This window comes from Canis lupus, chromosome 8, assembly GCF_048164855.1.
Source record: "Canis lupus baileyi chromosome 8, mCanLup2.hap1, whole genome shotgun sequence".
Taxonomy (NCBI): Eukaryota; Metazoa; Chordata; class Mammalia; order Carnivora; family Canidae; genus Canis; species Canis lupus.
This window is the reverse complement of record NC_132845.1, coordinates 7721949-7747973: the sequence shown is the minus strand read 5'-3', so window position 1 is coordinate 7747973 and position 26025 is coordinate 7721949. Positions and strand designations below refer to the sequence as shown.

General features: G+C 40.8%; 1 long non-coding RNA gene across 4 annotated transcripts in view; it reads right to left on the bottom strand.

The window, feature by feature from the left end:
- The window catches only part of LOC140637810 (uncharacterized), a 28328-nt gene that overhangs the window by 934 nt on the left and 1369 nt on the right, over positions 1–26025 (bottom strand). For 3 of the 4 annotated variants that reach the window (XR_012034855.1, XR_012034857.1, XR_012034858.1), the window contains 5 exons: positions 24163–24314; positions 17312–18108; positions 12247–12408; positions 9691–9970; positions 4276–4424 (listed from right to left, as the gene is read on the bottom strand). This is a non-coding gene — a long non-coding RNA (uncharacterized lncRNA). Of the gene's footprint in view, positions 1–4275; positions 4425–9690; positions 9971–12246; positions 12409–17311; positions 18109–24162; positions 24320–26025 lie in introns of all 4 variants that reach the window. The other variant, XR_012034856.1, reaches the window with a different exon arrangement.

The following is a 26025-nucleotide window of genomic DNA, read 5'->3' as shown; positions in this document are numbered from 1 at the left end:
CAGCCTCTGACTCTTCACTTACCTGTGACCAAAAGCAAGCCACAGATCACTCTTTCCGGTCTCCTCATTTGTAGGAAGCAAATAATAAAACATTTCTAGCAGAGAGAGAGTGGTTGTGTAGAGAAAATCTACTGACATATGCAGAGTGTTCACCACCATTCTGATGATACAGTTGGATCAAACAGGAAGTATGTTTTTCATAGCGGACTGCCTGGCTGGTATAAAGGGAGGGACATCCATTCTCAAGTTTATTGAACTTACAATAAAAATAATAAAGATGTATTGCGTACCCACCACCAGGCATAATGTTAGTTCTACGCATTGAAAAAAAAAATTCTACGCGTTGGCTTATTTAACCTGTAATGATGTCACCTCCCTTTTACCAGCAAGGAAGCTGAGCTATAGAGATGTGAGATCACTTGCCGGGGTGACATGGCTAGAAAACGGTTGATCAAGAGTTGGCCAGGTCTGTCTGAGTGCATTTGGTTTGTTTTCCCCTCATAATGTCCACATTCCACACTCCACCGTTTTCTCTCTGATCTGACTCTGGGCCACTCTTCCACTGGATGCTGCAGGTGCAAAGAGGGGAAAGGCGCAGCCCTCACTGCAGCAGGCAAACCTGTGAGCAGCTAACTATAACCCAGTGTGTGAAGTGTAAAAATTGAGTTATAAATGAAGAATTAGAGGGACGCCTGGCTGGCTCAGCGGTTGAGCATCTGCCTTTGGCTGCAGGGCTTGATACTGGATTCTCCAGATCGAGTCCAGCATCAGGCTCCCTGCATGGAGCCTGCTTCTCCTCCCTCTGCCTGTGTCTCTGCCTCTCTTTCTGTGTCTCTCATGAATAAATAAATAAAATCTTAAAAAAAAAATAAATGAAAAATTAGAGAGGACACAGACAAGGCACAGGTGACTATATGAGAGTTGTTCAGCTATGATTTCTGGCAAAGGGAAATGCTCAGTTGGTTTTAAAGAATCACTAGAAACAGGCTAGGAGAAGGTCAGTGTCCCCAGGCAGAGAGGACAGCGTAAACAAAAGCATGGCAACACGGTGCCCCATGCTGTGCACTAGGTTCAGATGAGGAGTTTGTGGGTGAGGCAGGGAGTCTTCAGAACCAGGGTGGTTCTGTACTGTCGTAGAGGTCGTGCAGTGCAAAAGGACACACATTTAAGTGGGCAGCACACAGCATAGACACTGCAGATTTGTGTATTATTTTGTCAATTTGCTTGAAAATGACCATCGAGCACCTTGCTCTACAGGCACCAGAGTAGTGCAGCAATTTTCCATTAGCTAGAAGTAGGGTGTTGTAAGTCACAGAAGCCTTTTAAAATTTGCACAATAGTGCTGTTTGGGCTGAGAGGGGTCTGGTCAGAATTACTTTCTAGTGGCTGTCTCTGGAGATGGTGAGAAGGATGGATTTGTCGGGGGAAAGACTTGAGCCAGAGAGAGCAGCCGGGATCAAGTTGTGGAAATCCGGGTGAGGGAGAAAAATCTTCAGCTGGAGCAGCGTGGGTCGGATGGATGCGAGAAATTCTTAGGCAGGTATTATGTTATAATGGCTAAAGTGGATCAAATCCTAACTATGCAGAAGAGGATTTATAAATACAAAGCCATGTTTTTTTTCCATGCAAAATAGTGTGTATGATTCTGGCCATATTTCAAAACGACAAAGCATAATAATAAAAGACGGCTTACATCTTGTCTTAGTTTGGGTTCTCGTCGGAAGCGTTCCCTGGGATAAGGATCCACGTGCAAGTGTTGCTGCTTTGGCAGGTGAAGGAGACCCCATCGGGGGAGCAGGGAAGTGGCACAGGAGGGGAAGGCAGCCAATAAGTGGCACATCATCCAACAAGTTACCCCTGTAAGCCAAGTGGGGCTCAGTCCCACGGGGGACGTTCTGCTGCTGCAGAGCTCGGGCAGGGGTTATTCCAGCTGGAGGCCCAGGGACCAGCGCTGTGCCGTCGGGTGAGGGCTGCGCTGGGTGCGGAGCTGGGGGCGCAGATTCCCTGGCACATGCCGCCTGCTGTGCAGGTGGCAAAGCAGGCAGGCTCTGGAGGCAGGGACAGCCCCTCAGGCAGAGGCCTGCAGGTGCTGGAGCTTCAGGTCCCCAGGGCACCGAGGCGGCAAAGGCAGGAGGTATGGGCAGGGCTGCCACACATGGAAGTTCTCCTTTAGAGGTTGTGATGATTTTGTTTTGTTTTGTTTTGTTTTGTTTTAAAGGATTTTATTTATTTGACAGAGAGAGAGAGAGAGAGAGAGAAAGAGTGAGCACCCGAGCAGGGGCAGAGGAAGAAGGAGAAGCAGATTCCCCCCTAAGGGGCCCCAGCGTGGGGCCCTCCTGGGATCATAACTTGAGCCAAAGGCAGATGCTTAACCGATTGAGGCCCCCAGGCGCCCCGACTCTTTAGAATTTTGAAAAGATTCAAATTCCTTATGTCATTTAAACCTCCCAATAACCTCGTGAACGAGAGAAACGTGTGGTTTCCAGCTAAAGCTGGGAATCTCTTATTCATGGTCACTGCCTCCCCTCCTCCACAGCTGCTCTTTCAAGCAGAAACACCTTTTGTCAGGGTCCCTCCTTTTTTTCTTCACTTCTGATTTGTTCAGATGTCTGTCTCCTGATGGAGATTGTGAGCAGTTGGATTTAGAGATTGTGTACGGTTCACTTTCATTTCCCCAGACTGAGAAACAGTAGGTACTTAGTAAATGTGACTGGGTGGATGGATGAATGATTATCATCATCGCCGCTTGAATTTTTTTAAAATCGGGACCGAGAGAGCTAAAGCAACTTGCTCAAGGACAGAGCCACGTGGTAGAGGCAGGACTTGAACTCAGCTCTTCCACTTTCCTCTGGAAAAATCTTGCTGCCACCACACAGCTCAGTGAGGGTGGACATGGTCAAACTTTGTTGGGGATTCAGAAACTCCACCGATCTATGAAGTGTGGAGTAGTTGAGGGTAGGCCAACGGCTATGAAGGAAGACCAGGAAACTTCAGTAGAGGGAGCTTTTTACATTACAAGATGATCTTTGTTTTATTAGTTATAATATCTCAAAGTAAAATGGGGAAAAGATAAATAGGGGCCAACACTGTGACCCCATAAAAGGAAACACATTTTTTTTCCTCCAAATGTAAAGGATGAAAGACTTTCCGTGCAGGACCCGAGGTAGGAATCTGAGAGCTGGGATCCCTGGGTGGCGCAGCGGTTTGGCGCCTGCCTTTGGCCCAGGGCATGATCCTGGAGACCCGGGATCGAATCCCACGTCGGGCTCCCGGTGCATGGAGTCTGCTTCTCCCTCTGCCTGTGTCTCTGCCTCTCTCTCTCTCTCTCTCTCTCTCTCTCTCTGTGACTATCATAAATAAATAAAAATTAAAAAAAAAAAAGGAATCTGAGAGCTGAGCTAACCTGGGAATTCAAGGGTGACGCTGTGCCTACATAGGAGGCAGGGTTTTAAAAAAATTCTTTAAATGCAGCACACATCATAAGGGGTAGCAGCTGCAAGAGGGGAAACCAGTTACGGAGTTTTCAAAATGAATTTATAAGTGCATTCTTGAGGGTCCTCGCAATATTGCTGCTAATGTAACAGGCATGATTGATCTAGATGCATCTTTCTGCTTCTCTTCCCACACTAATTTATATCGTTCCGTGTCTTCTTCCCTTGTTTGGACGTGATGCATATACCATTTAAAATAGCTGATTTTATTTAAGCAGCTTTGGAATGTTAAACTTTTAGAAAGTCAGCATCACACACACACACACACAAAAGTCAGCTTGACCCCCACGTCCTCGCTGAGAGCTAAATTGGTGATTTTCCAATTCCTTTTTGTCTGCGGACTTCACCTACACTTCACCTCTGCGTAAAGTTAAGGGTATAAGCTCCGCTATCGCCTAGATTCGTGTTTGAATCCCAGCTCTGCCTTTTATGGGCCATGACTTTGAGCAAGACATGAAATCTCTGTAAGCCCCACTTGTCTCATCCACGCAAGGGACAGTAGTACTGCCCTCCTCAGAGGGGCCACTTCAAGGATTGAATGAAGTCATGACGACAGCACCTGTCACCCACGTAGCATTTTCCGTCTACTTAGTCCTCTAACAACCTTCAGTTCTGTACTATTGTTATGTCACTTTACAAGTAGGGAAACTGAGGGATAGCCAAAAACACCTTGCCTAAGATCCAGTTACCCAGTGGCAGTGTCAACATGCGGACCGTCACGTATGATGAAATTTTTAAAATTGCAACTATGTCTTTTGTTATTGTTGTTAAAATAATATCCTACCTGGAGGCTCACTGTAGGAATTAAAATTGGAGCTGTCCTGGTTGACATAGAGGTGGGGAGCCCAGATCTCTTCTTCCTCCCTGAGGTTGGCCATGGAGGTACCGGTTCTGGAAACAAGTGTAACTAGGAAACCACTGGCTTTCCTAACGCTGGTAGAGAAAAACAAACATTAATAAAAAATGAAAACAAGCTGATGGATACCTACACATGTCCTGTTTGTTTTGCCTTCTATGTCCTATCGGATACTTCAGGAGTAACTACCTGTCCTGTTGTTTCTCAAATAATAAACAGCTGCACCTCCTCAGGTGACAGGTGGGAGCCGCGACAATAGGTTTCTTTGACCTGCTTTTGTGAAATGCAAACAGTGGGTAAGTCAGGGGCACAGCCAGATAGTTTTGCATGGAAATTGGTACTTAAATAACCACCGAAATTGTTTAAAAAAAAAAATGTTCATGCAGCAAATACTGACAGAGCCCAAAGTCTGTATCGGACACGGCTCTGGTATTGAGGGGTTGCTAGTTGGGCTGAAGCCAGCTGTGCATGGTCCTGCCTCCTTCTCCTCAAGTCCTTTCCCTTGGCCCCTGCAAGAGCCCCCTGCCCACGTGTTCCCATGTGCGGTGGTGACCACTTCCTCGTTGCACCGTCTCAGCCCAGATACTGGCTGTTTCCACACATCCCTGTATGTTCTGGAATGCTTTTTATCTTGTCTCTCTGTAGAGACATCCATTGTTCGACTCTCCGTTTTCAGAACCTTCCTTCCAAACAGAGCTGATTCAGCATGTGAACTTATTTCCCTTTACAAGTCAGGTTGAAGGTTGGGATTTCCTTCAACATGCTGTCTCTGAAAGGACAGGGCTACCACAGTGCCTAACTTGCAAGACTAACATGAGGTTTAGTAACTCATACCTGGCACAGGCCCTGGCACAGAGTAGACCATCGGGTACATGTGATTTCCCTTCCTCTTTAGAAACACAGTAGCTGGAATTACACACTGTGAGATCATTTACAATTTATGCATTGTTATACATCAGTGCTTAAATATATGGAGATCGTTTCTTCCTGTTGTAAGTTATCATCAAGTAGAATTTATGAACCCTCAGATTCATGGGGTTGGGACGAATGGTATAAAATTGAGGCAATAAAGCTCCATTCTGCACTTTTGTTCAGAACTTCTTTCACACACATTTTTGTACCTAATAATAATATTTCACAGTTGTAAAACTTTTTTTTTTCCTTCACCTTGGACATTTGCTGCTGTGGTTGGCATTGTTTCATGCTTACATTAACTGGTCATATGTGCCAATGAGTTGAGTTTTAATTTTCCATATATAAAATTTTGGTGCCTGGATTTATATATGTCATAAGTGGAAAGGCTAATTGAAAAGTGATAAGATTTGAATCTAAGTGACTTGATATGCAGTAGCTTCTAGGGCTAATTAATAAACTGCTTCACTTATCAAGCATTTATTGAGAACCTACATTGTGACATGCAGCATGCCAAATGCTGATAATATGAAGATGGAAGTTTCTCAGGAAGCTCATAGGCTGCCAGAAGAGAGATACTTCACTAAAGGATTGCAGTATGGGGTATGGAAAGTGCCATCATAGCAACATGTCCATGGAGGAGTAGTAAAAAGGGAGGAACAATCAACTCACCAAGTTCTAAAATGCGGGTTTTAATATTATTTAGGTATAATGAGGCCAGCCAAATGGGAGATGATTGCCATTGCAAGATACTTTGTTATATTTAGAGATCCCAAAGAAGGGGGCATGCCATATCAAAGAAGTCCACGTGGGAAAGAACCAGGGCTGGTCAGAAGGTGGGAAGGAGTGTGGATGTAGGCAAGAGCCTTTCCTATGGTGGAGCAAGGCAGGATAAACAAGTTTAGGATTGGCTAGTTGAGTAATTTCAATGGACTCTGGGGCAGAAGGGCTCTCTCTTGTTATCTGTACCTGGTCCTGGAGTGATTAGAGCAGGTAGATGAAGGCTGATCAAGAAAGCAGTTGGGGTGTTGGCTCTTTCACATGCAAAAAGCATGTTCCTAGACTACTTGCTTGCTCTCTAGGAATTAGCTAATTCTTATATAAGGGGGCAGTCTTCCAGGGTAAGCAAGTCCTCAAAAATCAAAGCATCAAAACATAAGAAAGAAAAAAACTTGGATAATACAACCATGTGGGGCCAGGGCAGCTAGGAAAACAGGTCTAAACCAAGAGAAGAGCTTTCTGGGCAGAAAGTTCAGCTTATACAAATGCCCAGGGACACGGGAAGCAGGATTTTAGTTCCCTATGTTTGGAGTCTGGAGTGAGGATGCAACATGAACAATGGGGCTAGAGGGATAATGTAGGCAGGAGCCAGTTCATGAAGTTTGCCTGGCTGAAGAATTTTTTAAAAAATATTTTTATTTATTTATTTATTTTTTAATTTTTATTTATTTATGATAGTCACACACACACACACACACACACACACACAGAGAGAGAGAGAGAGAGAGAGAGAGGCAGAGACATAGGCAGAGGGAGAAGCAGGCTCCATGCACCGGGAGCCCGATGTGGGATTCGATCCCGGGTCTCCAGGATCGCGCCCTGGGCCAAAGGCAGGCGCCAAACCGCTGCGCCACCCAGGGATTCCCCTGGCTGAAGAATTTGAAGTTTTTTTGAAAAGTAGTGAGGAATAACTGACGGGTTTTTACATAAGAGGCAGACAGTGATTTCTGTTTGGTAAAAATTTGTGCTACTAAATCTGTGCTACTTAAAAATTAATGAGGTTTCACATCTCATCTTTGTAAAATAAACAGCGTGATATGTTTAGTACCTTCAGTGGTTATGTAAAGAATGTTTACTCTTTCTTTCCTATGGATTATAAATCCTTGGTATTCCCTTTCTGGCACCTTCCAAGCAGGCAGGTAGTATAGCAGAGACTATAGAGTGATGAAGCAGTAATTAAAGGACCAGTGTCCTGGTTAGTTCATTGGTCAAGTCACTTAATTTCTCCAAAGAGAGGCCTAGGGGTTATGATCATCCAGACAGTGAGTGGCTGTGAATCTTGTCTCTGCTACTTACTGTTTAACCTTGAGCAAATTATTTAATGTCTGTCTCAGTTTTCTCAGATGTAAAATGGAAAAAATGAGAATACCCATAAATAGGATTATGCTTCTGTCAGCAAACCGATGCCTTATGTAGGGTTATGATGATCTATGCAACACTGGACCAACAGGTGCACATCACAGAAGAATAAAGGGCAATGGGATGATGCTTATGGAAATCACTGGTACTATCATAGTCCTCAACTCTCCAAAGCAGCAACTCTTCTACAGTGGAGCGATGGAATATTGAAGACTATTGTTCTGGGTTGAAGCCAAAATCCTATGAATTAGTGTGCTACCCTCTACCCTTGCTACAAGTCAGAGGTCAATATGTGGGCTGTTTTCCTCCTCCTCCTCCTCTGTGACCAAGATACAGACATTTTGAAACCAACAGCTAGAGTGGAGTGGTGCCTTACATGATTACATCTAATTCCTCCCAGCCACATTTGTGCTTCCTGCCCTTATGACTCTGGGTTCTATTTTGAACTGGGAGATAGAATTGTGCCAATGAAATGTAAACTGCCAATACTACCTTGCCTTTTCAGATTCTCCATGCTAAGAGGCAGCTACCCCAAAAGGTATTGTATTTCAGTTGGCCTGGTTGACTCAGGGGAGCCAGACAAAGTAGGGTTGCTACACAGAGTAAGGAGAAGGAAGGATGGAAATAGTAGATGCCGTGTGGAATCTTAATGGAAGATTGCCACAACCCCAAATAGGCAGTCTGCCAAGGGCTCAAATCTCTGAAGAATGAAATCCTGTGTCAATGAATTTTGAAAAGAACCGCAACAAACAAGTTGATGGTTCAAAGAAAGGAATACAGACTGTCTATCCTTGAGATGTATTTCCTTCCTTGCTATTTTATGGAGATGAGAGGTAGATGTATGGATGTATGGATGTGTGGATAGACGATAGAGAGATAGGTAGGTAGGTAGATGGATGGATAGATGGATGAACGAATACATATATGCATATATACATATATATGTATGTATATACATAGTAAAATCTCACCTGGACATAAAAATTGGAGCCTAAAACTTTTAAAAAGTTTGTTATTATGATATTGGTGAAAAGCAATACCTAGAGTTGGTTTAGAGTTGGTTTAGAGTTGTAGAAGGAAAGAAAATATTTTCAACTAATAGTTATGCAGGAAATATTACAGCTATTACAAACAGATGTCCTATACCCAGAGCTAGGAAAGTCCCAAATGATTGTAAGGCAGTTACTCTTCTAACTTAAACTTTCTCCTAGCCCCTCTCAAGAAGACAAAGATTTTAGCCCAACCCAATTTTGGAGTAAGAGCTGAGTGGAGGACAGGAGTCAATACAATTGCATTATATTGCTTGGCACAGGCTTCTTTTTTGTGGGGGAAGGTTATGAATATATTTTTGGTCTGATATGGTTTCATTATTTTACCTGATAAAGGTATATAGCTTGAATTAAGTCTCAGAGACTAGAGAGGTTAAGTTTTGTTAGTTTTGTTGCTGCCCACAATCCATTTTCCTCAGTTTTTGGTTCGGTTAGTTTTGAGTATTATTTGTGGGGAACATTACCTATCTTTCATTAATGTCATTAAATGGCACTCTGAGTCAAGGGGCCCTGCCCTTCTTTGCCAATAAGTGAGTTCATGACTGGGTACACACATCCTAGGCCAATAGGAGTTTCTGTCCCAGGATTTGAGAACATGATCAGAGTGATTCAAGAAGGAAACAAAATCTCATTGAAGTGGACTCATCCCCATGGTGAGAGCATCCATGATTGGTTTCTTCCACCAGAATCTCTGGAGCTGTCTTGGTCCTTGCCCCTTCTGTGCCTGATTGTTCTAATATTCCTCCCACCCTGTGCACCATCCTCAATTCTTTCAACAAATTCATTTTGTCTTGTGTTAATCAGACACTTGGAATCTAATAACCCTGAGTTTAGAATAGAGAAGCTTTTAGAGAAGGTAGGAAGGGGAAAGATAGCTACTCCTGACATAAGGAAGTTGTGAGCAAAGTAACAGTGGTCTCCAATAGGATGAATCTGGATAACCTCAAGTAGCTCAGAACAGTTAGTAAAAAATTAATTCTGAAGGGATTTTTATCCTTGCCTGGTGATTCCCAGTATGTGGGCCATGGATCTCTAGGGTATGTATAGTCTAAAACTCAAAGTCAGTAAGAATCCATATATAACCAAACCTCATCTGTTGATTAATAAATGAAAATCTATGGAATTACTATTATGTGATACTCTGTGAAAAAAATTAAAATGTGAGAAGTCTTACCATCGCAATGGCAGGGAACAACTGGTCTAAGCCAACAGTTCTCACCTGTAGAGTGGTTAATACACTTACCTATCATGTGCAATTTGATACTGATATCAGTTGAAATGGCAAGATTTATAGGTACATAGCTTCTTTTATAAATTGGAGTAGAGATTCAAAGCTGTCCTTTCTATATATATCCATCTTGTCTACTTGCATTCTCATTCATTTTCTTGAATGGGAGAGAACACAGTGGAATTTTAACTGCTGCTCAGGAATTGTATACAAATCATCATGTGTTGTCTTAGTCACAGGACATCGTGAGCCATGGTACCAATGTGACGTTGATGATTATAGAGGTGATGCATTGCTGTGGTGTTTGGGAGTTGTAGTTCTATAGTTAGTTCCTTTTTATGTTTCATTTTACCCATGAATATACTTATTACTTATTTCTTAAAAATTCAAAGTTAACACAGAAATTAACAAAATAGAACAAGAAAAATCCTGTATTTCCTTCACTCAGACTTCCCAATCGTTAATATTTTACCACATTTACCCTATATGCTCTCATTTTTCATATATATATTTCTGTAGTATTCTCACAAAGAATGTATGGCTGAATCTGGTCTTCAGGAAACTGTATGGACCCAGACTACATTTAATTGTCCAGTCTCTTTAGTCTCCTTCAATTTGGAATAGTTCTTCATCCATGATAGTTTTAAAGAATGCGGGTCTTTCATTCTATAGGACAGCATTGCTCAATACACAAGCCATATACACATGTATATGTATATATATTTTTTTCTTTTTTTAAAGTAAACTCTATGCCTGATGTGAGGCAAAACTCACGATCACGAGATCAAGAGAGGCATGCTCAGGGCACCTGGGTGGCTCAGTTGCCTAAGTTTCCAACTCTTGGTTTCAGCTCAGGTCATGATCTCAAGATTGTGAGATTGAGCCCTGCATGGGGCTCTGCACTCAGGACAGTCTGCTTGATAGGACAGTCTCTCTCCCTCTCCCTCTGTTCCTTCCCCTGCTTGCACATGCTCTCTAAATAAATAAATAAATAAATAAATAAATAAATAAATAAATGAAATCTTAAGGAAAAAAAAAGAAGAGACACATGCTCTACAAACTGAGTCAGCCAAGTGTCCCTGAACCATGCATATATTTTATACTTTTCTAGTAGCCACATAAGAAAAAGTAAAAATAATCAGATGAAATTTATAGTAATAATATGCTTATTTAATCCATTGTATTCAAAATGTTATCATTTAAAAATGTAATCGGTATAAAATTACATATTTACATTCTTTTTTTTTTCATACAAAGTTTTTGCAATCCAGTGTGTGTACAGCACATCTCAATTAGAACTAGTCTCATTCCAAGGGCTCAATAGCCACATATGGCCAGGTGGCTATCATACCAGACAATGCAGTGTTAGCATGCCCCATGATGTGGGTCCACTTCGTGTTTCCTCATGACCAGCTCAGCATGCTTTCTTTGCAGGAATAAAGCTGTGCTCTTGGCGGCTTATCACATCAGAGAGCATATATTGCTGAGCTTGTCAGTGTTTGATTGTCAACCTTAGCCATTTGGCCATGATGGTGGCTTCTAGGTTTCTCTACTGCAAAGTTACCTTTTTCCTTTGGTAATTGGTAAGGATTTATCTTGTTCCTCATCAAAGCATCACCCACCCGCCTTACTTTTAAGACACCTCTGCCTAAGTCAATTACCAATATATTGATTGTCAGCAGGTGTTTTCTATTTCCATCATTCATCTATCTTTATCATTGGATTTCTATTATAAGGGAGAACTTTTTCTTCTCCATTCATTTATATATATCAGTATGAACTCACAGATTTTTATTTTATTCAATAACAAATTTTTTTAAAAGATTTTATTTATTTATGAGAGACACACACACAGAGAGAGAGAGAGAGAGAGAGAGAGGCAGAGACACAGTCAGAGGGAGAAGCAGGCCCCAAGCAGGGAGCCCAACGTGGGACTCGATCCCGGGTCTCCAGGATCACACCCTGGGCTGCAGGCAGTGCTAAACCACTGAGCCACTCAGGCTGCCCTCAATAACAGATCAGATTTTAATCAGTATTTATTTTGTTGCTTTTAAGTCTGAGATTTAACCAGCAGAAGCCCCTTCTAGCTGGTCTCTTTAACATATCTTTGCCACTCTTTGAGCATTCCTTAAATTCTGGTCAAATAAGGTATTCCAGGTTTGGATCATATTTTCTCTGACTCATCCTTGGAATTAGTTATTTTCTCAAGGAGACCTGATTCATTCTAATATAGAATGGTATTTAGAAACCAAGATTTTGGTGTGTTGTGCTTATTTATACTGGGGCAGGGGACAGAACTAAGATATAAATACATCTTTTATAAATTATATATGTCTATATACAATGTAGGTTGATATTTATTTATATTCCTATTAAAAAACCATGAGTTTGCACTGATACCTCCAATAACAATCCAACACCATGGAGATCTTTCTAGTCTTTCCCTCTTCTATATTTTTAATCCTTTTTCAGACATTGAAAACTTGGCTTCTATTATTTTGAGTATATATGTTTATCCGATCCTGCTGCAGGTTACCATTGTTTAGATCATGCTGTCTCTTTGGTCCTTACCCTCATTGCTTCCTCCTTGGTCTTGTTGCTGCCTTCCTGGTTCCACTGTCACCTCCTCCATATCACTGCCTCCTCAGACCCCGGCCTGCGCTTACTTCTTTGGCCCTAATGTCCTGCTGCCTTTCAGCCCCAAGCCTCTGTAACCCGATTCATGCTGTTTCTCTAAGGGAAAGGGAGAGAAGGAGAGGAGAGGGAGCAGGAAGAAGAAATGCTTATTTTTTAAGAAACCAAAAATAGACGAAGGCTTTTGGGATCATGGCAGATTAGACATTTGAAAAGCTCTCCCACTAATAAACACGTAGGTGGTGGATCAATTAAAATCAAACAACAAAGAAAAGCTTTAAATACATTACTAAATATGTAAGAAAGAGAAATGTTCAAAGGCCAATAACCCCCAAAACATAATAAATAAAATAAAATAAAAAGTCACAGTAATTTGGAACTGAAACCAGAGTGGTAAGCATCTACAGGAAGCTGGGTTGGTGTGGGTGGGGGAGAGGAGAGAAATGCAATTCCCAGTAAAACACAGTTTTGAAGAGTGGTGTCACAAAGGTGAGGAATAGGAGGCCTCAGGCCCATGTAGTGTGGGCAGCGAACAGGGCAATCCCACACACATCTGGGACACTGAAAGAGTCACACCCTCACTGAGAAATGGGGCTAGAAATTGACAATGAAACTGGCTTATCCCTGCCAAGCAGAAAAACAAAAGTATCTCCTGAGAATTTGCTCCCATAGATCTACTCTTGTGTAGTGTCTAGGGTTTAAATTTATACTACTTCTGTGGCCGGGCAAATATCAAGCCAAGACATTAAATTAAACTGGTTCTGGCATCTAAAGCTTTTGCAAATTTGAAGATGGAGAAAGCCATCTTAAACTTAGGCTCCTTAAATTCCCCAAGATTAATATGGGGGGAGGCAAATATGAGCTCATGATTAAAAAAACAACAAAAACAAAAAGCAAACCCTACCAAAGATATGAAAAAACAAGTCACCATGTTTGAAAATCAGCAGAAACAACCGAAGATTTGGACTTAGGAAGCTGCAGTAATTTGGATTATCTGATATAAAAATAGAATATACCTATGTATGAAGAATCAAAGAAATGAAAAAAAAAGCAACAACAAGACACTATCAAAAACAATCAGAAATATTTAGGAAAAAAATATAATCATTGAAATTATAAATAGCTCAAAAGAATCCAGAACTCTTCTATACCACTTGTGGGAGTGTAGATTGGTACAAATTCTTGGGAAAACTGTCTGTGTCAATTAAACACAAATGTCTAGCAAACCTTTGACCTGTCACTTTAAGTACAAACTCAATGGAAGTGTGGGTTTATGTGCACCAAAAACATGTCAGGATGTTCATAGCAGCACTCTGTGTGATAGCTCCTACCTGGAAACTACCTGTGTGGCCATCAAAAACACACTATGATGATAAACAAATTATGATATATTAATACAATTGAAAACCATCCAGTAATGGGAATGAACAAACGATAGCCACATACAATAATATGTGTGAATCTCACAAAGATCATATTGTGTAAGAGAAGTCAGACAAAAGAAGATACTTATGATTCCATTTAAATAAAGTTCAAAAATAGACAAAACTAATTTATGCTGTAGATGTCAAGATAAGAATTATTTTTGGTAGGGGTTAGTGACTGAAAGGAAGCATTATTTGGCTTTGAAGGAGTTGGTAATGTTTTTTGACCTGGGTGCTGGTTACACAAATGTGTTCTGTTTGTAAAACTTTGCATGTTGTATACTTAGGATATGTGATTGATATATCATATTCATACATCCATAGGATACATTCATATCTTATGAATGTAGGTTGTACTTTAAAGATGTATTTATTTATTTTAGAGAGAGACCCAGAGAGATAGTGAGGGAAAGGCAGAGGGAGAGGGTAGGAGAGTCTTAAGCAGACTCCATGCTGAGGGCAGAGTCCCATTCAGGGCTCAATCTTATGACTCTTGAGATCATGACCTGAGCTGAAACCAAAAGTCAGTTCTTAACCAACTGAGCCACACAGACATCCCAAAGTAGAATTATATTTATACTCATTTTTAAAAATTTATACTCTTTTTTTAAAAACATATAGGGTGCTTGGGTGGCACAGTCAGTTAAGTGACCGATTCTTGGTTTTGGCTCAGATCATGATCTCACGTCGTGAGACTGAACCCTGCATTGGGCTCTACAATGGGTGTAGAGCCTACTTAAGATTTATCTCTCTCTCCCTCTGCCCCTCTTCTACCTTCACTCACACTTTCTTTCTCAAAACAACAACAAAAGATTTATTTAAAAAATTCTAACTTAAGAGATACTGAGTAGTACATTGATGTTCATTCATTCAATGGGTATATTTATGCACTGTTCTTGTAGTTACTGGGAATATAGCAGTAGACAAGAAAGATCTTGCCCTTAGAAAGCTTATATTCCCCTAGTAAAGAGGGAAAAACCAAGAAAGGAAAAACAAATAAATACATTATAAAGTCATAGGGAATGATAAGTGCACTGAGGAAGAAATTAAGAAAATGCAATGAAAAGTGGAAAAGGATAGATATCATTGACTGGGAGTCATCAGAAATCTCCATAAAGAAGTGGCAACAGAACAGAAACTGGGAGAAGTGAGAGCAAACCACAGGAATATTTGGAGGCTCCAAAGGCCCTCAAGTAGGAAGAAACTTAGGGTTCTGTGGGAAGGAGTAAAAACTCTCCTTAAAAATAAAGATTGATAAGGAAGAAGAGGAAGAGGAAGAGGGAGAAGAAGAAGAAGGAGAAGAAGAAGGAGAAGGAGAAGGAGAAGGAGAAGGAGAAGGAGAAGGAGAAGGAGAAGGAGAAGGAGAAGGAGGAGAAGGAGAAGGAGAAGGAGAAGGAGAAGGAGAAGAAGAAGAAGAAGAAGAAGAAGAAGAAGAAGAAGAAGAAGAAGAAGAAGAAGAAGAAGGAGAAGAAGAAGAAAAAATTGGCCGTCTTCAGCTTTTTTTTTTTTAATGAAATAAGATATTTAGCTAATTACATAAGGTTTCCTTGACAAGTATTTGTGATGGTATTTGCTTTGCTTCTCTACAAAATGTGGGGAGTAGGGTCGGTCAACAATGGGTGGGTTCCATCCTGGTCCATGAGAAGTCACTGAAGGGAACTAAGGAGAGGAGTGACGTGATGAGATTTGTCTCTTGGAAGGATTATTTGGCCACAGTGTGGAGGGTCCAGAGGAAAGAGAAACATACAGCCATGGAAATGTGTGGTATACAGAAGATGCAGGAAGGAGGGCCTCTGTAGACTTGACGGCACAGAGCAAAAACAGTCAACAGCACAATGGGAGCAAAATGGCACCACCAGTGGAGAGGATTGCAGATTCAAGTGGCCCGTGTGATGCCTATGGAAGAGGTAAGCTGTTAACAGGCGTCTTTCCCTCAGGATCCGAGCTGTTACGGAGGGATTTACTGATGGCATTGGGTTCCCGACTTAGTTTTCATTGACTTGAGTGTGTTTTCACTTAACACACATAAATACTGATGGAAGTCTTCTGGGTTTCTTTTTTTTTTCTTTTTTTAAACTTTTTATTTGAATCATTCTTGAGATCCAAACCAATTTAGTAATTCATTTCCAAATTCTTACGAATATTGCATAAAATGCTGGTTGGCGCCTTTTTAACTAAATACTCTGCATCAAGCAAGCAAATATGTTGCTGAATTATGTAGGTAATCCACTAAGAGAACAGACCAGTGTTAGCTGGACATTGCTCCTCTTATTTTTCTGAAAACAACCCGCACAGAGAAGAAACATTGCCCTCCCTTTTTCCCGTTCTCATAGTGTGTTCCCCCAGTAGGCTCATGCAGAGCCAAAGGAAGGATAAACCCCACCTTCCCCATCACCTCCACCACCCCTGGCTTTTAATCTACGGTAATGCGGTGGGAGAGGAATGTCTGTTAGTCTTCAACATGAGTTATTTGGACTTCATTCTGCTGAATAAGTCCAGTTCACCTGGCACATAGGAGACTTTCATTTCTATGTGGATATCAGCTCTGGGCATTCCCCCCATATTCCCCATAGTCACTCATGGGTACTTTGTAGTCACTCCAGCTATAAAGAGGAAGTGCTCCTTTGACCCACCAATTTAATTAAGGAGCACTTGTTGAGGGCCTACACGTGTATTGCTTGTGTTTTTAGAAGAACTGACTCATCCAGATTACCTTGGATGATTGGATTTATTGCAAGGATGTGCAGGACAGTGGGTTGTCATATAGTCAGTCTGTGAAAGAGATGACTCCCTGGCTCCCAGTGTTTTTTCTCTCCTGGCTGTAGTGGTAGTGCCCCTACTCAATCCCACCAAATTTTAGCAGGATGCGTAGGTGTGGGCAACCCAGGCTCTACCTGCCTGGAACACTATTTTCTGCCCCTTTGCAAGGATGATTCCTTCACTTGAATGCTCTGCTATGGCATCTCCTCTTCTGCAAAACCTGCCCTGAGCCCTTGTGTCCAGCTGAGATGGGCATCTCACATCTGTGCTCCCACAGCACCCATGCCTACTTTCGTCCGCAATAGGATTTATTACACTATGTCACAACTTACAGCACGTTGACACATTTCTTTTAATCAATTGTAACTTTCTTGAAGGTGAAAACTGGGCATCTCTCAGTCTCTCTGGTTTGCAATAAATGTTTAAGGGACTGAACTAAATTGGGAAGAATGTTAGCACCTAAGTCTGATATTGCATTTTCACTTATTAAATTCAGCACAAATTCTATGTCAGATGATAATTTCCCGAAGGCCTTTGAGTTCTTTCATATTTTCCCAACAGTGACACTTCATAATAGTGGGGAAACAAATTCGGCTGGATCCCGTTTTTTGGTAATTATAAAGACCAGACGAACAAGAAGTTACTCAAGGTTAGGTTAGAAGTTATGCAACTGTCAAACAAGTCTGGACAACTGTTCTGGCCTCCAAGGCAGAGCGCTAGAGAGCTCAGTCTTGGAAGCAATGGTACCCAGAGTGACTTTACAGTTGTGTGTTAGGGTAGAAGCTGAGCTGCTATAGCAAAGGGAGCCCAAAACGTACCAGCTCAAATAAGGTAGACGTTGATCTTTCACGTGACAGGCCAGAATTGGATGGACCCGAGTGAGTAGGCCCTTCTGCTCCAAAGACTAACATTCCTGTTTAGCTCGTTTGTCTCTTGAGTTTGTGCTTTCCATGTCATCTTTTACCATTTGGGGTCTGGAAGCAGTTTTTTCAGTCTTGCAAGATCCCACATTTCAAGACTCTCTACTTCATTTCTGCTTGAAATTGCCCAGTTTTTTTTCCCTGAAATATTGTCTTACGATATTGCCAAACACAGCCAGTAATAGACATTAAGTTAAATTGCAATTTTCCCACCTCTCCCTCTAAAGGTGCTTGCTCAGTAAACACATTAGTCTGTTCCCCACGTTCCCTCAGGGGATGATGTCCCAAATACTTGACATGGATCTCCATCTCTCTGACTTCAGATGGCACTTTTCTCAACACCTCAACGCCATCGATTATGGATTTTTTGGTATCTTTTTGCTTTGTTATTTGGTGACAGTGCATTACTTTTGTTCCCAACATATATATCGGTCAGGGTAAGGTAATGTAGTGGATTGTATCATTGCTCCCAATTGTTTGCTACCCCTCCGTGAAGGGATCATAGTTCTCTGCTTCACTATAGTAAGGCTTAGCCATGTGACAATGAAATGAAATTTCATTTGAGCAATGAAATAAGGACAGAAATGGTATGTGCCACTTCTGAACAGGAGGTTTAAAAGCCATCCCATGGTTCCACCAGTTTCCTTGCTCTGCCCTGAGAGCAACGGTGCTCCAGATGGGACTTTGTCTTCACCCTGAATGAAGAAGACACATAAATCAGAGACACAGCCCATCTACAGCTGCACCTAATGTTAGAACACTATGAGATAGTGTTCTAAGCTGCTGATATTTTGAGGTTTTTGTTTTCACAACGTAACTTAGTGAAAGCTAACCGATTATAGCTAAACTATAGTGCAGTGATAAATAAATACCCAAATCTTAGTGGCTTACCAGGAAAGAGTTTAATACTCTCATTTAGACTAGGGTGGGAGTGGCTTCATTTTCTTTAGGGTGCAGCCTCTACATGGGCATTGCTTGGCAAATTGTCACAGACAACCCTGGCTTTGAACTTACCTGTCCAATTTCTCTTGGTTCCACAGAAAACCAAATCCGCTGGGATGGAACCTTATGATGGTCTGAATTTTTATTTTTATTTTCTTGTACTTCAAATCCTCTTAGCTTGTTTATGTAGTTTGACTCTTGCCATTATGAGATTTGTTTTTATCTTGGATGCAAGATGCTTTTATTCATTAAAGAAGGATTTAATTTGGTTGCTCCAAAATGAATTCCATTCTATTTCCCAAATTCAATATTCTTTTGAACTTCTTCCAGAAACTGCGAAGGGCTACTGGCCTCATGATGTAGAGAACTATTTGGGCCTCTACAATCTTGGTGTGAGGGGCAAGGCTTAGACTCAGTATTCCACGTCTTTGCTCTTAGACTCAAACCTCCCATAGAATTTCTAAATGTACCAAAGTGACCTGCTTATTTCTTTCTTATCTAAAGATGGTGATTAAAATTAGCTCAGTGCTGAAGCTCTAAAAGCATTTGAACAGATTTTTAGCTGCTCAGTCGAACTTTGATTAGGATATGTTCATTTAGATGTTCCAACTCTTTTAAAATCTCTTCAGTAAATTTCCAAGCCTCTTGTCTAATACAACTGACCGATTGCCTTTCCAACTCCCAGCCCTAAAGGAGTCTAAAATCATTCTCTGACATTCTCATTGACTAATTGGACTTTGATTGGTGTCAGCTGCTGCCAGCTGTGATAAAACTGTTTTTAGTAGGCCTTGACATTCTAGAGGTGACATTGGGTCACTTCCTCACACTTATAAACATCAAAGTTTTAGAATTGAGAGGAGAGTTGATGCTACAGAGAATCTTTCATTCAACAAACCTAAATTAAGAACTGACTCAGTGCCAGGTACTTTTGGATTGGGGTAAAAACTTACTCCTTCTTCCAAATTCCCACTGAAGAAAGAATATTACCATAATTGGAAAAGATGGTGAGTCCAGACTGAGGGAAGGGCTGCCCAGCTTTGAAACTGCCAGGTGGAGGAAGGTCCCATGTGGGGATAAAGAGGAGGGGATGAAATGGAAGCCTACAACTATCTCTGACTTACCCAGGAGAGGTAGGTGATGTGACTAGTGAGTGTGTGTGTGTGTGTGTGTGTGAGAGAGAGAGAGAGAGAGAGAGAGAGAGAGAAAGAGAGAGAGAGAGAGAGCTTCATCCAACCCGAGAGAGGGCGGGGGAGCTTCATCCAACCCTTACAGAACTGTCAAGAGGTGAGTCTCAGCATCTCCGCTTAGAGATGAGGAAACCAGTGCCCTCAATGGTACTCACTTAGAGTTTGTAATTGGTTCAGATGGTAGGTCATGCAGGCTCTGATAAAGGTCATGTGCCTGGGATGCAAGAGCATCCAGAGAAGAGATGCAAGAGCACCCCCCCCATCCCAACACGTGGAAGAGAGCCACCAGCATGGAGATGAGGCCCCAGATGCCACTCACCTGGGGCTGCAGCCTTCTCCAGGGTCCCCAGGGGCCAGCCAGGCTTCTAATCTTGCAAAGTAGAACTACAGTAAATCTAAATGTTCTCCTTTTCTATTTGGGCCTGAAATATTTGATCAGGGACCCATATCCTCTGTGGCAGACCTCTCAGTGCTGGGCAGAGAATCCTTGCTGGATGTACGAGAAGAAGGAACAGCAGCTCAACGCCAGTGGGTGTGCTAATGAACCAGGGCAAATCCTGCCCTTTGATTTATGGGAGAAAGAATCATTTATGATGAAAAAGCAGGCAGTCCCGAAAAGGGAAGGGTCTGAAAGTAAGAAACGATTTCCTGGAAATGAAAAACATCAACGCTGAACTCATGTAGTGGAGGAAGCAGACAGTGAAACGACGATAGGAGAAAATGGAATTAATGAATGAGTCGTAAGCTCGATAAATTGTCCTAAGACACAAAGGGAAAGGGGTAAAAGAATAAAAACGATGAGAGGAAAAAAAACACATGACATGATCTAGGTGAGCTGATGTCGAATAGTTGAAATACTTTTAGGAGGGAATACAATTGGTGGAGGGAAGTAACAAAGAAATAGTAAAAGAAAAAGTTTTTAAGTGGAGAAAAAACTTGAATCTTAGAATTGAAATAATTAAAATGACTAGATAGATCAGGGCAATGCTTTGTAATTTAATGATTTCTCAATACGATGAAACAGATTCATTATAAAGGATAATAATTGATATCAGAATTCTCTTAAAAATAGACACTGGCAGAAAACAATGGACATTGTCCACATAATCTCGAGGGGGAAAATACTGTGTTTCCAGAATTCTAGTCATAGCCCCATTAGCCTTCATATGGGAAGACAGAGGAAAACAATCTCTAAAGTACAAGACTTCAGAAAGCATATTCTCAGTGTACCTTTCCTGAAAAAAACATTGAATAAGTGCTCCAGTGAACCAAGAAATTAATCACAATAAAACATTTAGAAATCAGGAAGATTTATAAAAGAAAATGTAGTGGAAGATGAAACCAATGAAATAGCATTAAATTTAGATTACTGTTGCTAATATAGTTAAGAAAGTTACTGCAAATGTCAAAAATAAAGAGAAAGAGGAGATATGTAATGTCAAAGTGTATTAAAGAGATTGAGATCTAAAATCCTGGATTATTTTGACAAAGGCTGGGTGGTAAAGAACAGGATGGAACTGCACGTTTTACGAGAGGATGCACTTTACACTGTTAGATGCTTGATGTTGATAGAACTATATATCTTCATATATTGTTTTTAATACGTTTTAAGGATGGACATGGAAATTGTAGGTGAAACCCTCTTTATTTTTAGCGGTTGAAGTCCTCCCCTCTCCCCACGCCCCTACCCACGCCTCTGGATACGACAGAGGTACCAGTGAAGACTACTGTGGTGGAGGCAGAGCCACAAACCCGGAGCTCTCAGCCCTGGGCTGTACTTCCACCCGCACGAGGGCCCTGAAGGCCGCGCAGCAAAACACTGCAGCTGATAGAACAGACCTGGAACCACAGCACTAGTGGAATAAAGTGAATAACACTTATATTTCATTAGATCACAACTTTTGCCAAGGTGCTATGGGTGGGCTACAGGTGAGCCATGAGCTAATGATCTGTGTGTGGCGGGCGGGCCTGGGGCTAAGGCTGGACTTGCAGCAGTCTCATCCAGGGCTGCTTGAAGGGTGGGGTGGCCAGGCAGTGTGCTCCTGAGTCCCCACAGGCTGGCAGTGTGTCACCTGTCATTTGCATTTTGCTCCTATGCTGTGCAGAGCAAGGCCAAGGCGGTACTCACAGCACCTGGATATCCCTTCAAGCAGCTGGTGTTACCAAGAGGATGCGGAGGGGATATTGTGATAGGTCCAGGTGAGGTCGGTCCAGTGTGGAGGCTTCCTGGCCTCCTGTTTTCATGCATATCTGAAGCTACTGTCCAGTTGTGGCAGAGTGCCCTTCTAGTGGCACTTGGCTAGCTTCAGGATGGCCTCTCCAAGAATATGTGCTCATCCTGAAAATTAGAGCTTTGTTTTATGTATATATATATATGATTTGGAAATAGTTAATATGAAAAAAATCCAATGGATTCAAAATCTATTCATATCATCACAATAAATTTGAAAATTATGTTAACACATAAAAACACATAAAGGAAAAAGGAAGAGCTATTATTCCTTTAGATATAATTTAAATGTGTTCATTTTTGTATAATTGTAAAAATACCTTAATTTTTTTTCCACCAGCTTGTGCAAACCAAAGTTCTCATTGATGGCGCCTATAAAGACTTTGAAAATATCATCACGACAAATTCTTTATCAGGAATTTTGTGTGGTTATTTCAAGCATGAAATCTGACGTGAGTAAAAGAGTGGATGCGTGTTCAAGTTTTCATTAAGCACCTTGAGAGTACGTTATTTGGAAGCTTTATCCATATTCAATATTCAACGTGTTCCTAGATTTTACTTTTTTTAATCATAATTTCATAATATAAAGAAAATATATTTTGCACCAAGTCCTATAGATGCCCTCACAGTTCCTTCAGTTTACTGACTATGCCGCAAAAATACTATTTCCATGTGTATGTGCCAGAATGTAAGAGATTGGGAAGCACCATATCAGGGAAATAAACATGCAGAGAAAGTTTAATCAATAACCAAAATAATGAGGGAAGAAAGGAAGCCCATTTAACATTAGTCAACAGGTTTCAAGTGAGGAGGGGGATCTCTAAAACAGTATATATTTCAATTTGCAAAATAAAAATAGCACAACTATTCCTAATGGACATCTGTGGCTGTCTTGCCGGCGTACCGTGGTTCCTCTCTTCTGGTTCCCGACCCTCTTCAACTCAAACAAGCTGATAGGAGAAGGCAGCCGTATTTATGGAATGCAAGCCTGCCCCATCCATGGCTGATTGGATCAGGGTGTGTGTGGGGGTTCTTTAAAGAATCCTTATTCCCTTCCCAGGGAGCTCTGGGATAGTGACCCAGAATGTCCAGGCTCCATCTGGCTGCTCGCTTGAATAGAGAAGATTAAAAATCACAAGATATTGGTCCTTGCCATTTTCTGCCATAGGGTGAGGAAACAAAGATAAAGGATGGAGAGAATGGATTTTCCTAATTCCCTGCAGTGTTTTAGCCGGTTTTTTTAAGACCTTCTTGTGAATTCAGGGAGATATCCTACTGTCCTTATTGTAAATCTCCCCCTCTTGCATTAATTTCTTTAATTAGGTTTCCTTTGCCCACATCCAATGAATACATTTATATTTTAATTCATATGAAAAGATGAAAGACAGGAGTATCTACATTAAAATATTAGCAGAGCTTAACTCTGGATGGTAGACTATAGGTGAATTTTATTTTTTACTTTGTTTTTGGCAAGACTTTTCTGAAAAGCAGGCATCGCTCCTCATGACAAGAAAAAAAATTAAGTAGGGTGTTTATTTAGGGGATAAGAATTTGGGTAATTATGTTTAAGTCTAGATTTTACATTTAAGCTCCTAATTTTGGGCCTTATTATACATGACATAAAATGGAGGATTTGACAAATAATCCTGAAGAGACTGGTCTTTATTATTTCAACTATGACACTTGATCTCAGTCAAAAGGCCAAGAAGCGATTTTTATTATTTTAACTATGAAACTAAAATCAAAATCTGGCAATATATTCTTTAAATACATATAAAAGTAATTATATTTTTCATTTGCTTGCTGAGGGAGGTATACTCTACTGATGTATTAGTTGTACTCCATTTGAGAAATATTTTACCAAGAGAAAGATATCTGTCCTCAGTTTCTTTTAATTAGGCAAAGTGAACCATCAGAAAATTAACAGATTCCTAATCCTGACTCTCCTAGTGGTCTTCCACTTCCCTACAGTGTCTGTAACATCAACAAAGTGAGATTTCAATGAAGTGTAGCCAATGTTATTATCTTAGGTGGAAGGGAAGATAAGAAAGCATAGTTGACTTGGGGAGCTGCCCACCGATGAGTGGATTCATAGGAAAGTGTGTTTTTAATGAAGCACAAGAAGCAAAAAGGGCACATCCAGTCCCTAACCTCAGACTGTTTTCAAAATGCCAGAAAAATCTGAGCCATTGAAACCCTAGATTTAAATTTAGGATTCTATGGAGGCGAGAGTGAGAGCTTCCTTCTCTACTGTCTCTTTCTGAGGGAAAATAAAACCCTGAACACATTAATAATTTGGCAAAGCTGGCCATCTGACTCAAAAAACTTAAATGCTGAAATAATTCAACCTGAAGACTGTGTACTTTTGTGCTTAGCACAGACGGGTTTACCTGCATGAATTTCGGTTCTCATTTAACGTTGTCGTTTTTAAGATGAGAAATGGAAGAGTGACATTTCCTGATGCATTTTCACTGGCAAGCCTTGAGCAGAAATAATCCCTGGCTTGATTTGTCTGATGACAGTACAATGCAGTAAATGGCACCTGTACTTGAGGTGAGAAAGGAAAAGAGTTTGCTATACTAGAGAAAAGACATGTTTGCTTAAAATAAAAAGCTATTGGATAAGACAATGTTCAAATGGGAAGATAACTCTGTTTTCTTCCTCAATACTTAGCCCTAAACATTGCTTACATCGGGTTCTTGAGTCTGTCACAGACCTTGGCCAGTCCCAAATGCGGCCTTTGGATTCAGGCAACCTGGTTTGTTCTGAATCCCTAGTGGTGAGACTAGGGATTCAAAGATCATTTAATCTCACTGATTATTATTTTTCTTCTTTGTAGGGGCTAATAACACTCACCTCCCAGTCATGGAGATTAAGTCTGATGAAAGTGCCTATCCCCTTCTCTGACATAATGCACACTCGTGCAGAATATTTCTGTTCTTTATCTATATTATATCCAGACGCTTAATTTCAGCTCTTCCATTGTCTCTCTTGAATCCACTACACAGCCTCCTTATCTTTTTATGAATATATTTTGTTCATTGCACCTGCATTCACGTTTCTTCTGGAACACTCATATATTTGCTACTGGAAAATTTTCTAGAATATTCTTCTAGAATATTTTCTAGAATATTCTTTCTAGAATATTCTTCTAGTCCCCCTGAAAGTGGAACTCCTTCCTGTATCCAAGGACTGAGATTCCATTAGCTGTTAGGGTCTGGGGACTATCAAGTCACTAGCTTGGAAACATGATTCACTTCTGAGACTTGAAACTAGCACAAAGTAAGGATTAGTTGTTCTTGCCTCCTTTGGTTATTGCAAGAACTAAAGGAGACAATGTCCAAAGCCTTAGCGTGATGCCTAAATATGGCTACATGAGTGATGATGTTGATTGAGTTGAGTAGTCCTAAGAGTGCTGCCAAAACAATAAGTTAAACCAGTCATTATCTTGCAGATTTTTTTTTTCCAATCAAAGATTAGAGTATAGCTTTAGGTTCCCAGTATGATTTAATTACTTTGCCCACATGCTTTCTGGATACTAGGTGAAGAAGGATTCTGAAGCTGCCTCTTAGCTCAGTGGGAAAGAGTGCTGTAACTGATTAGAGATCTCAACTGTGAGAGAAAGGGGGAATGGTGGACAATATTTACTTAGCATTCCTCTAGGTAAGTTTTTTTGTTTTTGTTTTTTTGATACCTGCTTAGGTAGAGCTAAAGATCCCTCGACTCATTTATCTTATCCATTCCCACTTTCTAGGGTAAAAAAAATACTGTATGGTAACAAAACATTGGAGAAGAACAAAATAATGGACACTATACTCAAACTCCTCCATGTTAGTTCCTGAAAAATTATAGGCCCCCTCAGAAAGTCGTTACTAATTTTAGAATTATTAACTCACAAAAATTGAAGTAAAAGTAATGAAGCTAATAAAGTAATAGTCATTCAAAAACAAGCATAGCATTTGTTGAAAACCCTGATAATTCATGACAGCACTAATGATATTCTAGTAACAAGCTTTGTTTGCTTAAAGAGTGCGCGGATGTCACCTATGTATATGTTCATGCAGGAGAAGGTTTCCAATGTTGTCAAGCCTTGAAGAGTGGTCAGACTTAAGAGAATCATAAATTAGAGGTTTCTATAATTTTTGGTTACACGCTAATTTTAGTTTAATGTGACAAATACTACCTATGGCCCCTGGTATCCCCAAAAGGGCAGTGGGCCTAGTAGTTTTATATGTTCGTAAGGTTTATGGCGG